We start from the raw sequence: 19,824 nt of genomic DNA, 5'->3' as shown, positions 1-19,824 counted from the left end.
CAGAGAAAATATCTACAATACGGCTTAGTAAAGCTACAGAAAGACTTTCACATAATATAAATTTAGCACCTTCTGGTGTAAATGATGATTCTGTAGGCCCAATAAATATTTTGATAGGTAGTGACTATTAGGCTTCCTTTGTAAAGGGTATGGTAAAGAAATGTCGTATATTTTGTATGTAAATTAGTGAAATACATTGTAGTTAATAAAAATTAATTTGTAAATAGAAAAATGAACCAGTGACGGTGGGTTAGCGTAGCATGAGAGAGACACCATTGTTTTGAACTAGGCAAAGGCATGCTAGTGAAATATGTATAAATTTCGTCACTCCGGAGGTTAAATTGTGATTAAAACCTCTCAAATAGGAGCAGAAATTGTTGGATTTGCAGTCCTGCAGAACGTGAGAATTAGGCGACTGGACAGGACTCCGTAATTAGATGGGAACAGGATAAAATTTCCCCAGTTGAGTAATGTCTATATTTATGTTGAAATTCTGACCAGTATTTTCTTCATATTTTAGGCAGGGGTTTGTGTATGACACACCAAGTAATCTCCAGACAAATTGGTGACTGTTATTATTATAAATCCTCCTTCAATGTATATGTAGTCATTTATTAAATTTAACATACAGTCCACATATTTATATTAATGTTGTACCAGACTTCCTTGTGATGTACATTTCATTTGAAATTAATATAAGTTCAGAGTGACTTGTGGAGATATGAGTGGAGTAGGTATTGAAGGAGGACATTTTTTGTGATCTAGGATGTCCTAAAATTCCTACATGTCTCTGTAACATTGATAAAGAATAATTATCTTTGTTACTTTTATGAAATTACTAGTATGTATCTAATGAGATTCATCCAGGTAATTTTAATTTTCCATAAAGCCTATATGTTGCGTTTTCTTTTTATTATATGAGAGACAGTTTAATAAAATTATTAAATTGAAATTTACACAACTCAAAGTGAATGCCAAGCTTTCTTATCATATCTTCCAAATGTTGAAAGTTTTAAGCCAGTCAGAAAATATTTTCTTGAATAATTACTCTGATTCCAACGATTCCAAAGTTTCTAACAATTTTAGTAAAACTTAAGATCTGCACTTGCTCAGATTAAACTTATGGGGTATTATCATTAAAATTTTGAAGCCACTAAGAAAAAATATTCTTTGGTAACTGAATATAAATAAGTTAACTATTTATTAAATCAATTTGGCAAATGGGACTTATGCTATCTAACAACAATGCGAAGGTTTGCGTTCATAAACCATACTAGTTGTGAAAATTTTAAATCGATCACAAGAGGTATTCTCCAGTTATGGCGCCGAGTTCATCAATTACAAGTTTTTCAACTGTTTTACTATATTGAGAAATTTACCTCTACATAGAACCTAATGGATTCTATCCATCCTGTAAGATGCATCAGCCACTAAATATTAGCGCTGTTCAGAAGAGTTAAACTGAAAATTGTTTAATGTGATTTACAAATAAAATTGTCAGACCTGTACCTTAACACTTGAATTTCGCTCTCCTCGATCCTTCAGTTAAGATGCATCTTTCTTTAACATTTGGAGCTACGTTGCTAAGAAATTTGGAAGTTAATCGAGTCATCTCGGCATGTTTGGAATAAGAACATAAGAACATAAGAAAGAAGGAACACTGCAACAGGCCTACGGACCCATGCAGAACCTGCCCATGTCCCCCTCCGGATTAGCCCAATGACCCCCCAGATTAGCCCAATGACCCACCCAGTCTGGTCACCTCCGCTCAAGGAAGGAGCACGGCACCAGACCCAGCAACACAAGCTAGTCAGGTCCAACTCAAACCCACTCACACCCACTCATGCATTTATCTTACCTAGTTTTAAAACTGCACAACGTTTTAGCCTGAATAACTGTACTCGGGACTTTGTTCCACACATCCACAACTCTATTACCAAACCAGTGCTTTCCTATATCCTTCCTGAATCTGAATTTTTCCATCTTGAAACCATTGCTGCGAGTCCTGTCTTGGCTGGAAATTTTCAGCATACTATTTACATCCTCTTTATTTATTCCTGTTTTCCATTTATACATCTCGATCATATCCTCCCTAATTCGATGCCTTTCGAGAGAGTGCAGATTCAGGGCCCTCAGTCTATCCTCATAGGGAAGATTTCTGATACATGGGATCATCTTTGTAATCCTCCTCTGTACGTTTTCCAGAGCATTTATATCCATTCTGTAATACGGTGACCAGAACTGAGCAGCATAGTCTAAATGAGGCTTAACCAAGGATATATAGAGCTGAAGAACAACCTGAGGACTTCTATTATTTATACTTCTAGATATGAAGCCAAGAATTTTGTTAGCTTTATTGCGAACACTAATGCTCTGTTGTCTTGGTTTTAGATTACTGCTAACCAGAACTCCTAAATCCTTTTCGCAATCAGTTGTATTAAGATCTACATTATTTAGTTTATACGTGGCATGGTTATTTACCTGTCCAACATTTAGAACTTTGCATTTGTCGATATAAAACTGCATCTGCCACTTCTCCGACCATTGCATCAGTCTATTCAAATCATCCTGGAGTGCTCTAGTGTCCTCATTAGAATGAACTGGACGGCCTCTTTTGGTGTCATCAGCAAATTTGCTTATGTCGCTATTTATTCCCTCATCTATGTCGTTCATGTAAATTGTGAATAACAACGGGCCCATCACTGACCCCTAAGGAACACCGCTTTTGACGTGCCCCCATTCTGATTTCTTCCCATTTATGCAAACTCTCTGCTGCCTATTTGTCAGCCATGCCTCTACCCAGGGAAAAATTTCTCCTCCTATTCCGTGTGCCTTAGGTTTCCTCAATAGCTTCTGGTGTAGAACTCTATCGAGAGCCTAGCTGAAGTCCATATACACAATATCATATTCATTACCATGATCTACCTCCTCAAACACCTTAGTGAAAAAAGTTAGTAAATTCGTAAGACAGGAATGCCCCCATATAAATCTGTGTTGAGATTCATTACTCAATCTGTGCCTATGAAGATGGCTACGAATTGCGTCGGCAATTATTGATTCCATAAATTTTCCCACTATGGATGTAAGGCTTACTGGTCAATAGTTCGAAGCCAAGGACCTGTCACCTGCCTTGTAAATAGGTATTACATTTGCCATTTTCCATTTATCAGGCACTATGCCAGTTTGTAGTGATATGTTAAAAAGATTTGCCAAAGGTATGCTAAGTTCCTCTTTACATTCCTTTAACACCCTTGCAAACAGTTCATCAGGACCTGGGGATTTGTTAAGTTTTAGTTTCTCTATTTGTCAGAGGACCATGTCACTAGTTATTACAATCATGCATAGTTTATTATCATCCTGTTCTACATAATCTACTATTTCAGGAAGATCGCTAGTATTTTCCTGGGTGAAAACTGAGAAGAAGTAGGTATTGAAAATTTCACACATATCCTTATCGTTGTCAGTGATCTGACCAGAGTTACTCTTAAGTGGGCCAATCTTGTCCCTAATCCTTCTTCTGTATACCTGAAAGAACCCTTTTGGGTTAGTCTTTGAATCAATTGCGTCCTTAGCCTCATAATCCCTTTTTGCTTTTCTTATTCCTTTCTTTATTTCTCTCTTTAATTGAGTATTTTGATTTCTTAACTGCCCATACCCTGTTTTGATACGCCTATATATGCCTCTCTTTTGACCAATGAGATGTTTTAATCTATTGTTCATCCATTTGGAATCATTTTTGTTAGATCTAATTTTCCTACTCAGAACAAAAGTTGTCTGGGCAGCTAGAACTATGCTCTGGAAAACGTCATATTGGCAACCAAGATCACCTACCTGACACATAGTCAGGACATCCCAATTTAGCCCACCCAGGTAATTTTTCAGTCCCATGAAGTCGGCCAAGCGAAAATCTGGGACAGAGATTTGATAGCAGTTATCTGGGTAATTCCATGATATATTGAAACTAAGTGATTTTTGATCACTTTCCCCAACCTCATCATTAAACCTCAAGATTATTAATTAGTGAATCTTTGTTGGCAAGAACCAAGTCAAGCAGATTGTTTCCTCTAGTAGGTTCTGTCACAACCTGTTCTAAAAAGCAATCCTGAACCGTATCAAGAAAGTCACTAGACTCAAGATTTCCTGTCATATTGTTCCAATCAATTTGTTTAAAGTTAAAATCTCTCATCATCACAACATTTTCATATCTAGATGCCTTATGAATTTCGTCCCATAACAGCTTACTGCACTCCCTATCAAAGTTTGGGGGCCTATAAATCACTTCCAAAATTAATTTGTCACGTCCCTTGAGAAACTGTAGCCAAACAGATTCTGCGTTCGATTTTTCTAATCTTATATCATATCTAAGACAACAATTTAAATTTTCCCTGACATACATCGCCACCCCACCACCCTTCCTGTTGACTCTATCAGTTTGGAATAGTTTATAACCCTGTATGTTGAATTCAGAAGGCATTTCTCTATCTTTCAGGTTGAACCAGGTTTCTGTTATAACAATAATATCTATATTACCTACACTTGTGAGTAATCTTAGTTCATCTATCTTATTTCCTAGACTCCTGCTATTTGTATAGTAAACCTTAAGGGAACTAGTCACTCGTTGCCCTCTACTATCTTTGTTTGTTGATCAATTGATTTGCCATTACTAGCAACTTAATTTTGAATATTGTCTTTTAAACATATCCCTGAGGTATCCCGGTAATAACTGCTGTTTATAACCCTAATGCTGCAGCCTGATTGTTTCCCACAAACACCCATACCTCTATAATCTATCAGTTTAAATTAATAGACAACTCATCAATTACCCTCTCAATCGAATTGGCTAATGCAACCACTCCCTCCCCAGAGAGATGAACCCCATCCCTTGCATACATATCACGTTTGCCAAAGAATAGGTCCCAGTTATCAATGAATGGGATTGCAAGTTCCTTGCAGTACCTGTCTAGCCAGCAATTTATACCAATTGCCCTAGACATCCGTTCATTGCCCACTCCCTTCTAGGCAAGATGCTACATATGACTGGGATCCCTCCCTTAGACCTAACTACTGGCCTGTACTTATCCAGCAGCTCCTCTCTTCTGCCCTTTCCAATGTCATTACCCCTAACCCTAAGGCAGATAATGGGCTTGTTCCCATTACCTGCCATAATATTATCCAACCTGCTGACTATGTCACCAACACCAACTCCAGGAAGGCACACTCTCCGTCTGACCTTTCTGTCTTTGTTACAAGATGCACGATCCATATATCTTACCTGAGAATCGCCTACTATTAAAATATTCTTACCTTGATTAGCAGGGGAATCAGTGATACCTTCAACCTCACTAACCACTTAGGTGCACTCATCATGGAGAACAGAGAATCGATTTCCTACCTTCACATCTTCTCTATGAACTCTCCTCACCTTCCTTCTTCCTGAACTGTGAACCACTTGCCACTTAAAGTGGCTGCCACCATCACTGCTGGTGACCATTTCCTCCTTACCAGCTAAATCTTTCTCACACTCACTCCTCAACTCATCTATGCGAAGCTTCAGCCTCCTATGTTCCTCCTGAAGAAGTAGGATCTCCTTTAACACTTGAACCTTAGATTCTAAAACACTACAACAAGCCATGGTGCTTGGTAACAGCCCATGCTAACTCCCAAGAGCTTAGGCAGGTATGATCACACGTGACCACTGACCTCAGCATACATAGTGACTTTGATCACTATGTACACATGCCCTATTTACCCTGCAAAAGTGTTAATTAAAAATTAGAGGCCGATCGGATAAGGTCTTCTCTAGGTATGAGTAATATGAAAACGAAAAGTTGGAAGAAAAAACACATTCCTAAAACTACCTAGTAGTTTTCTTTCTGGGATGGCTTATTACACATGAGTATGTTGAATATACTAATTTCTTCCCTTAAACAATATCTACGACAATTAAAAATTCTTCCACTGTAAGCAATATGTTTCATAAAAGGCGACTAAGAGGCCAGAAGCTTGGGACATGTAACCTCCTCTCCCGAATCAGTTACTAATAAGAAAAAGAAGCGAATTCTGAAGTTGGGGCGTTTGAATATAACTGATTTCTTGGCGCTAAATTGGTTAGATAAGTGGATGACATCTTGTGTCTGTCGCCAAATGATATGGCCCTGAATACATTTTTACCAAGACTAAATGCTTTGGTCCCATCTATTAAATTCACCATGGAGAAAGAAGTGGAATCTAAGCTTTCATTCTTAGATGTGTTTGCAGTATATAGGAATGCCACCAATGTGTGCTCAAACATTTACTACTATTCCAACCATGAAACACGAGTTAAAAGGAATGTCTTTCTTACTATGTTTCTGAGAGCTTAGAGAATGTGGAGCCCGGAGTTTCTAGATGAAGAAATTAGGAAACTATTTTACATTGCCATGAAATTGTGGTATCCCGAGGAATTTGTGTAATCTGCATTACTGGCAACTAGGAAAACTTATCATAGATCCTAGGATAACACCTCAGATCAAGAAAGTCTTAGTTCACCCATACAATGAGAACTTATCCGTCCTGCCAAATGCCCATAAAAGATTTAGTATACAAATAGTTTTTAAGAATTCATGGACTGTTAGAAGCATTCTGATTAAGAATTCTCCCCACCGTGTTTACAGAATTGGTTTCAACTTATATGATAGACAGATTGGCAATCCTCTAGTTGTCAGGATATCGCAACACCATTATTCGATGCATACCACACAGGAGTCAATCGCGATTTTCAACCACATTAGAGCTTGCAGTAATGCAGCAAATTGGAAGCAAGAGTCATTGTCCCTTGTTCTTCTTTGCTTGAAAGGAATTATTAAGCATGGTAAGCATTATATTCTATAACAGTGGCGGGTTGTTCAAATTAGATTCATTTTTAGTTGAGGCAATTATACATAGTCAAAAATCGGGCTCTTATACGAATGCATTGGACTTTCTTTAGTGTAGTTCCACACCAAGGAATTAGGGCCTACTTTTCCTGCCTTTCCCGATGGTTGAACCAGTGTTTGCCTCAGAATCCTGTGGGATGAATATTTATGGCCATCTTCCATGAAATTACAGATACCTCCACATGAAATGAATCCCTTTAAATGGGCCCCATTACCATAGGTGCAAAAATTTCTAAGACAATTACCAGATCTATGTATGTATTTGATATGTAAAGTAATATATATCATTTCAGTGTCTGCTCAGAAGATTGTGGGATAGATAAACTTAGGGGTCTCCCTTTAAATGTGTCACTTTAAATGGACCGATTTTCTAGAGGTGCGGAAACTCCAAAGATAACTGCCAGTAGTATCTGTATCACAGGCAATATATTTATTATATATGTAAAGTTATTTATATCATAGCGTAGGACTGACGGAATTTTTGATAATTGCCATGTCACGTTAGTTAGGCTACTATTACAGTATCAGTGCTTGTGGGGTGGCTATTTTTCTAATGCTATAATATTCAATCTTTCTGGATATAAATATTGGTATGCCTGGGGGCACTTCCTGCCTGCGTCATGCTTCATGCCTTCTGTCTCACTCCAGCAAAAGCATTCCCAGTGATCGTATCTGCTTGGACCTTCTCTTTTCTGCAACATTGCAAGCTGCTGATGATGTATGAATTGCAACACGAAAGGCCTCGAGCTATCATATATATATATATATATATATATATATATATATATATATATATATATATATATATATATATATATATATATATATATATATATATATATATATATATATATATATATATATATATTTATATATGTCGTGCCGAATATGTAAAACTGGTCAATTAGCAAGAACTCATTTAAAATTAAGTCCTTTCTAAAATTTTCTCCTATACGTTTAAAGATATATTTTTTTCATTAATGTTGGTGTAAAAATTTATAATTTTGCACCAAAAGGAACTTAGAAAACTTACCTAACCTTATTATAACAAGAACAATTTATTTTAGCCTAACCCAACTAAATATATTTTAGATTTGTTTACAGTAATTTAATACTAAACAAACACAGTGAAATATATTTTTTTCGTTAGGTTCAGAATGATTTTGGTGAAATTATTGCATAAACAAATTTTCACTTGTCCTATATGGCAAGATGAGCGTTGCTATATAAGCCAATATAGCAAGTTCTGCCTATTCGGCACGACATATATATATATATATATATATATATATATATATATATATATATATATATATATATATATATATATATATATATATATATATATATATATATATATAGAGAGAGAGAGAGAGAGAGAGAGAGAGAGAGAGAGAGAGAGATTATTATAAGACAAGTCACTGGAAGAGGGTAATCTTTAGCTCAAGTACTTTGACACTTCTCAGTGCATCATCAGGAGCGGTGCAATGTTGCAAAGGCAACAACAGGAGAAGTAAGGTAAGTTTTTCAGAGAGTGATAGTGTGGAGGCATCCACCAGTGTCAAACTGGGAGAGGTAAGCAGGATGCCAGCCTCACACCGGTCTCCCCCCAACACCCCACCCCATATTGGGTGGGGTAGGGTAAGCCTCACAGTTTGCAGATAGCATAAGGAAAATACTAGAAGATAGTTAATAGCCTGTCCCAAGCTTCTAACCGCCGGGAATAGGTCATGTGACTTGAAAAGTTACATTACAAAACTGGATCATTACAACCTTCATTTACAACCTTCTAAGTAATGAAATAGAAGGGAAAATTCCTTACAACGGCCTGAGCTTGCTACCATCTGCAGCTCATAAGACTGCCACCCCACGAGCCCCTTGGGGCGGGGCAGATGGCAGACCAGAGGCCTAGCTTCTCCCTACGAGCCCTGTGAGGGCGGGGAATGTGGCTAGGCCTGGGGACACTTGGTCCCAAAGATGAGGAGGTACTTGTACCTCCTCTCATGGGAGACTTAAGTCTCGAGACACTCCCCAGATACGGAGCCAAGGCCGGGTCACCACTACTTGGAAAAGACCCGGGCCGGGTGAATACCGGCGAATAAACAAATAAAAAAAATCCTTCATTTGTCATTCAGTGTTGCAGAACCTTCCAGAACATTCAGGAAATACTCTCAGTGTCAGATAATATGCCTGTGTGAATTCTCCTGTTCAGGCTTCCTGTCTGATAGTAACTAGGCTATTCTTAATTTTAATGCCATTCCCATTATTATTATCAACTATCATCTGCTATCATTATTATTATCATCATCATTATAATATTACCAACAACGTGATTCATTAATTCATTAAACTAGTTGCAATCACCATGTTGCAACCACCTATGTGTACCTTGTACCACTGTACCTAGACGGGATAGGACCTCAATTGGTCAGTCTACGTTTCTTTTGGGCTATCCTAGGATGATCGCAACTGTGCCCCATACCTAAATGAACCCCACATACCTACTTACTACAGATGTTATACTGCTCAGGTTACTAGAGCACCTGTCGCATTACGATACGTATATGAAGCAGCAGCTGAGTGAGTTATACCGACGGCAGACCTAACATATTAAATATCGACGTTCGTGACAAACTTAACGATGAGCGTACCATAATGTTCAGTTTGCAGACTCTGGTCGAACATAACCGAAACATCACGAAATTTCCTGGTATAAGGAGCAATCCTGAGGTTTTGTATAACATTGTTGTTTAAGGCTGTGTACAATTGACTCCACTAAATAACTATCGAGTTTGTACAGACCATAATTTGAGTTATAGTATATGGTATTCCTATCATGTTTCAGAAGGGAGGGCTCTATTATGTTTCTTTCCATGATGGAACTGTTGGGTACAATTATCTGGAGGGCAGCCCACCCCGGCGGGTGATTACATGAGCAGTGTTAAAGATTGCATTCGACACCTAGCCTGTCCTGATTGAACACTGGTGTTGGGAAAATCTAGTTGCCAGAGGTTTACCTGTTTGACCAATGAATGAGAGTGGGCAAAGGGTGCATGGGCTATTAGCAGATGATAGTTGATAATAAAGATAGGAATGACATTAAAATTAAGAATAGCATAGTTATAATAAGAAAAGAAGTCTTAATAGGAGAATTCACACAGGTATTTTAACTGACACTGAGAGTATTTCCTGAGGATGGAAAAATCGCAGTTAGGAAGCAGCCCACTGGGAAGAGATACTTCATCTCTACAGAACATGACCTTAAAACATTCCTAAGTGAGGCTGGACTAACAAAATCAGAGTAAAGTGCAGATAATACCCATAGTCCACCGTTAGTGTTATATTGTCATAAATTTGTTCCTCCCTAAAATTCTAATACCCCAATTACTTTTGATTGTCATTGTTGTATTCAACGACCATTCTACCTCATAGTCTTAATTGTGTTTAATATCTACAGAATCTATCTCCTTTTTTACAACTTACACATCACTGTTCTATCTTATTTTATTATAAACTAACCATAACTTGTCTTCAATAATTCTACCTCACTTTAAAAAATACTCAATTGCCCAATTTTATTCTAAATCCCTATTATTGCCCAATTTTACTTTAAACTATATTGATCAAACTTATTGTAAACTTCTTTTATTGACCATTTTTATTCCATACTTTTTTAAACTAGTATTTTCAACTACAACTTTTATATTATCCTGTCTACCATCTTACTAGCATATTATAACCAAGTCATTGCCATTTTTATTTTTATCATTTTTTTTATTATTATTTTGCTACCTTAATTTGTGTATTTTATCCTGTCAATTTAAATCTAATTATACTCTAATTCTTGTAAACAACTTATATAAGACCTTAGTGCAATTACAATTGAGAGTCTTGTGCCTTTATTATATTATTAGATTAATCACAGTTTTACTCTAGCTCATTCTAGCTCAATACATAGTCAATACCAAATTCACTATATTAGACCATAGTGCAATTACTAGTGAGAGACTGGTGCTATTTGTAATTTGTATTTTTATATTATTAGACTAAACCTAGTTGTACTATAGCTCTTTCTAGCTCAATACATAGTCAATACCAAATTCACTATATTAGACCATAGTGCAATTACTAGTGAGAGACGGGTGCTATTTTAAATTTGTATTTTTATATTATTAGATTAAATTCAGTTGTACCATAGCTCATTCTAACTCAATACATTGTCAATACCAAATTCACTATATTAGACCATAGTGCAATTACTCGTGAGAGACTAGTGCTATTTTTAATTTGTATTTTTATATTATTAGATTAAACCTATTGTACTATAGCTCATTCAAGCTCAAAACATAGACTCCACAAAAGTCATTATTAGACCTTAGTGCAATTACAAGTGAGAGTCTTGTTCTATTTTTAATTTGTATTTTTATATTACTAGTTTATACCTAGTTGTACTTTAGTTCATTCCAGCACAACACATAGACAACATCAACTTCATTATGTGTAGTAGTGACTATACTCTACATGACCAAAACACTCTAGCTATATACTTGTCCAAACTGCCTACCACTACAGATATCAGTACTAGAACTCAACACACAACTCAGGATATAAATAACCATAATTTAAACCTAGAAGATGATTGATCACGTTGACCCAGATCTAAACCTCCATAATCTGACACCAAATCAAAACCTATTGGAAAGTAACTGCCTTTATTACACAGCATCACAAGCCAGCACTATCCTAAACAATGCTAAAAGTCTATCAGTACTTAACTACAACATCAGGTCCTTAAGCAAACACTATGATGAGCTCCTAGCACTCCTTGAATCACTAAAGACACCCTTCTCCTGCATTATTCTTACTGAGATCTGGCTTAAGCAGGACACAATAGATATCTACCCTCTACCAGGATACACAGCAATTCACAACTGCAGAACAAACCAAGTTGGGGGTGGTACTGCAATCTATTACTCTAACCAATTATCTTGTATTAGCACCACTTGCTTTAGTGATGAATATGGGGAATACATTTTTGCTAATTTTACTGTAAAAAACCTTAAGACGCCTATAACAATCGGTGCCATTTACCGGATACCTCACACAAACATCACAAATTTCAGTGAGAAATTAAAGTCACTAATAACAAACAGACAAATGAATAAGAACCACCTTCTCTTAGCTGGAGACTTCAACATCAACCTTGGCTTACTAGATGATCAGCCTGTAACTGATTTCATCAACAATATGAACAACACACTTCTCATACCAACAATAACTAAACCAACCAGGCTCACTGAGACAAGTGCAACCATAATAGACCACATATGGACCAATATACTAGCCCCCCTTAAATCAGGAATAATCACAGATAGCACTACAGACCACTTCCCTACCTTCCTCCTGACAAACATTAGTAAACCACCACTTGACTACAACAAAGTCTCATTTAGATTCCATGACGAGGCCTCAGTAAGGAAGTTCACAGCTGACCTAGATACTGTTGACTGGCCTACAGAATTCTCCAAGGCCAATGGTATTGATGACTGGACAGACATTTTTCTTAACAAATTACTTAGACTATACAACAAACATTGTCCTATAAAAACAAAACAGATCACAAACAAACGGCTAGGTTGCCCATGGCTAACCAGCACCATTCTGAAATCCATTGACAAGAAACACCAATATGAAAAGCAATATAGACAAGGCTTAATACACAAATATATTCTTAAACACTATTCATCAGCTCTCACCAAAGTAATAAAGAAAACCAAACAACTATACTACTCCAGTAGATTCACAGACACTAGAGGAGATATAAAAAACACCTGGAAAACACTCTCTCAGATTCTAGGGACCCACAAACTGAGAAAAACCAAGAATATTGTCCTTAAATCAGGAATAATCACAGATAGCACTACAGACCACTTCCCTACCTTCCTCCTGACAAACATTAGTAAACCACCACTTGACTACAACAAAGTCTCATTTAGATTCCATGACGAGGCCTCAGTAAGGAAGTTCACAGCTGACCTAGATACTGTTGACTGGCCTACAGAATTCTCCAAGGCCAATGGTATTGATGACTGGACAGACATTTTTCTTAACAAATTACTTAGACTATACAACAAACATTGTCCTATAAAAACAAAACAGATCACAAACAAACGGCTAGGTTGCCCATGGCTAACCAGCACCATTCTGAAATCCATTGACAAGAAACACCAATATGAAAAGCAATATAGACAAGGCTTAATACACAAATATATTCTTAAACACTATTCATCAGCTCTCACCAAAGTAATAAAGAAAACCAAACAACTATACTACTCCAGTAGATTCACAGACACTAGAGGAGATATAAAAAACACCTGGAAAACACTCTCTCAGATTCTAGGGACCCACAAACTGAGAAAAACCAAGAATATTGTCCTAACTAAACCTAATGAAACACCACTACATCCCACTGACACAGCTAACAAGATAAACGACTTCTTCTCAACCATAGGATCTAATCTCGCCAGTAAAATCCCACATACCAATGCCCATGCCGGGGACTACCTAGATGGGAATTTCCCTAATTCCTTCTATCTTGCACCAACTGAGCCCATGGAAGTCACCGAGATTATAAAGTCACTTAAAAATAACTCGGGGAATCTGTCTCATGTCCCACCATTACTGTACAAGCGAGCGGCCCATGTCCTTTCGCCTGCTATTTCATTACTCTTTAACAAGTCACTAGAGACTAGCACCTTCCCGAAACTACTCAAGATGGCAAGGGTTACACCAATACATAAAGGTGGTGACCCTACAGACTTAAACAACTATAGGCCAATATCTAACTTACCATTGCTATCCAAAATCTTTGAGAAACTCGTGCACAGGAGACTGTATTCATTTATAACGGCTCAAAACATACTCAACCCCTGCCAATTTGGATTCAGGAAAAATAAAAGCACACGGTGAGGGCCTGGGTTCGATTCCCAGCCAGAGTAGAAACATTGGACGTGTTTCTTTCCACCTGTTGTCTATGTTCCCCATCAGTAAAATGGGTACCTGGGTGTTAGTCGACTGGTGTGGGTCGCATCCTGGGACACTGACCTAAGGAGGCCTGGTCACAGTCCGGGCCGCGGGGGCGTTGACCCCCGGAACTCTCTCCAGATAAACTCCAGATAAGAAAAGCTTTTGACACAGTAGACCACGACATCCTACTCCACAAACTTGATCATTACGGAATAAGAGGCCATGCGCTTGCTTATTTCAAATCTTACATTACTAATAGGTATCAGTATGTCACCATTAAAGACACAGCATCAGCAACACGGCCACTTGATACTGGAGTTCCGCAGGGAAGTGTCCTTGGTCCCCTGCTCTTCCTCATATACATCAATGACCTTCCAAACGTATCCCAACACCTGAAACCCATTCTCTTTGCTGACGACACGACTTATGTCATCTCTCACCCTAATCTTGCCACCCTCAACACCACTGTGAATGAGGAGCTGATCAAAATATCGACTTGGATGACAGCCAATAAACTTACGCTTAACACTGACAAAACCTACTATATTATGTTTGGTAGCAGAGCAAGAGATGCACAAATTAACATTAAGATTGACAACACTCTAATTACCAGAAATAATGGGGGCAAATTCCTAGGCTTATACCTTGACAACAACCTGAATTTCAGCACCCATATCCAGCATATAACCAAAAAAGTATCCAAAACGGTTGGGATCCTCTCCAAGATACGATACTACGTGCCGCAAAATGCCCTTCTCACACTATACCACTCACTTATTTATCCATACTTCACCTATGCTATTTGTGCTTGGGGATCAACTGCAGCAACACACCTAAAGCCAATAATAACCCAACAAAAAGCTGCAGTAAGAATAATCACTAAATCCCATCCCTGGCAACACACCCCCCCACTCTTCATAGACCTAAACTTACTCCCTGTTCAGTACATCCACACTTACTACTGTGCAATCTACATCTACAGGGCCTTAAACTCTAATATCAACCTTGACCTAAAATGCTTTCTTGATAGTTGTGACAGAACCCACAGGCATAACACCAGACACAAACATCTCTACGACATTCCCCGTGTCCGACTAAACCTTTACAAAAATTCAATGTATGTCAAAGGCCCTAAAATCGGGAATACCCTACCTGAGAACTCTAGAACTGCAGACACATTCATTACCTTCAAAACTACCATTAGAAAACATCTTATCTCCCTGATACACCCTGTCAACTAACTACACGAATACCACCTGGTGGTTCACACTTACACTCACTCACTCATTTGACCATAAACAGAAATATTAATCTCAATCTTAAAATAATGAATCCTGTGATACTCCAATACTGACACTATGTACTGTGCCAAAACAAAAGCATTTACATTGCTAAACTCACAAACTAGTATTTAGTCACTTAGCTATAATACCAACTTACCTCATAATTTGTAATATTTTACAATTAAGAATAAAACTAAGTCTGCCCGAAATGCCTAGCCATGCTAGGTATTCTAGTGGTACACTCTGTAATCACTATTTTACTACATGTAAACCACACAATAACCAAATTTCTGTAAACTCAGCATTGTAATCCTTATAGTGAATAAACTTCGAATTTGAATTTGAATTTGAATTTGAATGTTCTGGAAGGTTCTGCGACACCGACTGACAAATGAGGGATTATTTCCCTCAGGTTTTAAATGAAGGTATGTAATGATTCACTATTGTAATGTAACTTTTTTATGTCACATGACCTGTTTCCGGTGGTTAGAAGCTTGGGACAGGCTATTAACTATCTTCTAGTATTTTCCTCATGCTATCTGCAAACTGTGAGGCTTACCCCACTCGACCCCGTATGGGGTGGGGTGATGGGGGAGAGACCGGTGTGAGGCTGGCATCCTGCTTACCTCTCCCAGTTTGAGACTGGTGATGCCTCCACACTACCACTCTCTGAAAAACTTACTCTATTTCTCCTGTTGTTGCCTTTGCAACATATATATATATATATATATATATATATATATATATATATATATATATATATATATATATATATATATATATATATATATATATATAGATATATATATATATATACATATGCGCAAAACAACCACTGTGAAAGAGTAGTGAAATTCCAAGCGCTTTCGTGATTACTCACATTGTCAAGTTCCTTGACAATGTCAGTAGTCACGAAAGCGCTTGGAATTTCACTACTCCTTCACAGTGGTTGTTTTGCATATTTTAAAATCACCTGTTTACTGTGATCTTATTGCATATATATATATATATATATATATATATATATATATATATATATATATATATATATATATATATATATATATATATATATTATTGTAACCACGAATGGGTGGTAATGAATCAATAACAACAATGCGACTAGCCGAGGATTCGAATCCATGTTGTTTTGGCCCGCCTCATGGTGAGCAAAAATCACACATGACGCTCTAACCCACAGGACCAAGCAGTCACACAAGATCCAAGCACCCAGCAGAGCTAGATGTTTTACCTTGATCCGAAAACATATGGTGGTGTGAGTGCCTCTGAGCTAATTTCATTCCACTCCCCGTTTGGAGTACTAGCCTCCACGAGCAGTATTTTATATTATTGTAATTACGAACTAATGGTATTGAATCACAAATAACAAAAAAAAGCCACAATACCGTGACAGGAACATTACACAAATAACCCGCACATAGAAGAAAGGAGTGACTTTGTAAATGGCCCAAGTCAGACCGAAATGTTGTTGTAAGCTCCTCACTTCTATGCACGGATTATTTGGGTTTTGAACCAATAACAACACTGCGGCTAGCCGAAGATTCGGATCCAGGTCGTTTCGGACCGCCTCACGGTGAGCGAAAATCATACATGACGCTCTAACCAACAGGATAATACAATCCTACAAGAACCAAGCACCCAGCAGAGCTATCTGTTGTACCTTGAACTGAGGACATACGGTGGTGTAATAGCCTCCACGAGCAGTATTTTATATTATTGTAACCACGAATGAATGGTATTGAATCAATAACAACCCTGCGACTAGCCGACGATTCGAACCCATATCGTTTAGTCTGCCTCCTGGTGAGCGACAATCACACATGGCGCTCAAACTCACAATGCCATGCAATCCTACAGGACCACTCGTTCATGGTTACTATAAAATAAAATTCTGCTCGTGGAGTCTAGTACACCAAATGCGGAGTAGAATGAAATTAGCTCAGAGGCACCCACACCACCGTATGTCCTCTGATTAAGGTAAAACAACTAGCTCTGTTGGGCGCTTGGTTCTTGTAGGATTGCGTGGTCCTGAGGGTTAGAGTGTCATGTGTGATTTTCGCTCACCATGAGGAGGGCCAAAACGACACGGGCTCAAATCCTCGGTTAGTCGCAGTGTTTTTATTCATTATATATATATCTATCTATCTATCTATATATAAATATATATATATATATATATATATATATATATATATCTATATATATATATATATATATATATATATATATTCTAGGTAGTAGGTTGGTAGACAGCAACCTCCCAGGGAGGTACTACCGTCCTGCCAAGTGAGTGTTAAACGAAAGCCTGTAATTGTTTTACATGATGGTAGGATTGCTGGCGTCCTTTTTTCTGTCTCATACACATGCTAGATTTCAGGTACGTCTTGCTACTTCTACTTACACTTAGGTCACACTACACATACATGTACAAGCATATATATACATACCCCTCTGGGTTTTCTTCTATTTTCTTCCTTGTTCTAATTCTTATTTATTTCCTCTTATCTCCAAGGGGAAGTGGAACAGAATTCTTCCTCCGTAAGCCATGCGTGTTGTAAGAGGCGACTAAAATGCCGGGAGCAAGGGGCTAGTAACCCCTTCTCCTGTATATATTACTAAATGTAAAAGGAGAAACTTTCGTTTTTCCTTTGGGCTACCCCGCCTCGGTGGGATACGGCCGGTGTGTTGAAAGAAAGAAGATATATATAGGTATATATATATATATATATATATATATATATATATATATATATGTATATATATCAATAACAACACTGCACTAGCCAAGGACTCGAACCCATGCTGCTTTGGCCTGCTTCATGGTGGGCGAAAACACATGACGCCCTAATCCACTGGACCATACGATCCTTAAGAGTAGCGCATCCAGTGGAACCGGATGTTGTACTCGCTACCCACGTACACACGATGGTGTGGATGACTCTAAGCTAATTTCATTCTAGTCCCTGTTTGGTGTACTAGTACAACGACCAGTATTGGGTTCGAGTCCTTGGCTAGTGCAGTGTTGTTATTGATCAATACCACTCGTTCGTGGTCACAATAATATAAAATACTGCTCGTTGTACTAGTACACAAAACAGGGACTTGAATGAAATTAGCCCAGAGTCATCCACACCATCGTGTGTCCTTGGGTAGCAAGTACAACATCCAGTTCCACTGGGTGCACTACTCTTAAGGATCGTATGGTTCAGTGGATTAGGGCGTCATGTGTTTTTGCCCACCATGAAGCAGGCCAAAACAGCATGGGTTAGAGTCCTTGGCTAGTACAATGTTGTTATTGATCAATACCACTCGGTCGTGGTCACAATAATATATATATATATATATATATATATATATATATATATATATATATATATATATATATATATATATATATATATATATATTGCCCTTCGACTTGCCGCCCCTATTCTCGCCGAACACAGGTGTATTTGTGGCAGTGAAGCAGCAGACCGATTCGGGTACCATGGTCTTGTGTGCCGTAAATCAGAGGGAAAGATTGCAAGACATGAGGAGGTTAATAACATTATCAAGAGGAGCCTCACAACAGCTGGATGCCCAGCAGTAAGGGAGCCACCGCAACTATGCAGATCTGACGGCAGTCAGAAGCGTCCAGATGGTATCACCCTTCAAGCCTGGACAGATGGGAAGTAGGTGGTGTGGGACTATACATGTGCATCTACCTTGGCTGATACCTATCTCCAATACACCAGGGAGGAAGGAGGGGCAGCTGCCAGCTTTAGGGAGTCCCAAAAGTCTAGAAAATATGGAGAACTTGCCCATCATTATATGTTTGTTCCCATAGGCTCAGAGACCCTTGGCTCATGGGGAAAGAGTGCATCTAATTTCCTTAAGGAGCTGGGAAAAAGACTCATCAGGGTAACTAGGGATCCCAGGGCAGCTAGTTTTCTGTTCCAGCGGCTCAGTGCGGCTGTTCAAAGGGGTAATGCATGCTGCATTTTGGGCACACGCCCCAGCTCTGAGGAGCTGGATGAGATTTTCGCCTTATAATCGGTGATACACACGTAACAACATGTACCGTATATGCCACCTTTATATCAACAATGTATCTCTTAAATCTTCTGTACCGTATTATGTAATAAAATATTCCTATTGGTAAAAAAAAATAGTTTAAAAGATGGGGTGGTAGGGGAAGTGGAATATTCAAATGGCTTCAGGAAGAAATCCAAATATTCTTCCTTGAAGCCTTTTTATCCACTTCTGCGAGGCTATGGGTCCCACAATTTACACCAGAGGTGGACCCCATCCTATATATATATATATATATATATATATATATATATATATATATATATATATATATATATATATATATATATATATATATATACACACAGTGGTCCCACGCTTTTCGTAGTTCTCTGCAATCGTAAATTTCGCCAATCATAGGGGTATTTTCGTATAAACATGGACTCGCTTTTCGTAGGTAGACTCGCGAATAGTAGTTCGTCTGGGACGCGTATGCACGGTGTGAGCCGGGGCGGCCTCCCTACCAAGCCAGTCTGGCATTGTTTACCAGTGAGTGAAGGTCCTCTCAA

At 38.1% G+C, this 19,824-nt stretch overlaps 1 protein-coding gene across 1 annotated transcript in view; it reads left to right on the top strand.

Annotated features, from left to right (window-relative positions):
- LOC128691020 (organic cation transporter protein-like) overlaps window positions 1-19,824 on the top strand; it is a gene marked incomplete at its 3' end in the record, with an annotated part of 170,769 nt that overhangs the window by 35,778 nt on the left and 115,167 nt on the right. The gene's annotated exons all lie outside the window — the stretch shown is intronic.

This window comes from Cherax quadricarinatus, unplaced genomic scaffold, assembly GCF_038502225.1.
Source record: "Cherax quadricarinatus isolate ZL_2023a unplaced genomic scaffold, ASM3850222v1 Contig202, whole genome shotgun sequence".
NCBI classification, from domain to species: domain Eukaryota; kingdom Metazoa; phylum Arthropoda; class Malacostraca; order Decapoda; family Parastacidae; genus Cherax; species Cherax quadricarinatus.
This window is presented reverse-complemented; position numbering and strand designations above follow the sequence as displayed.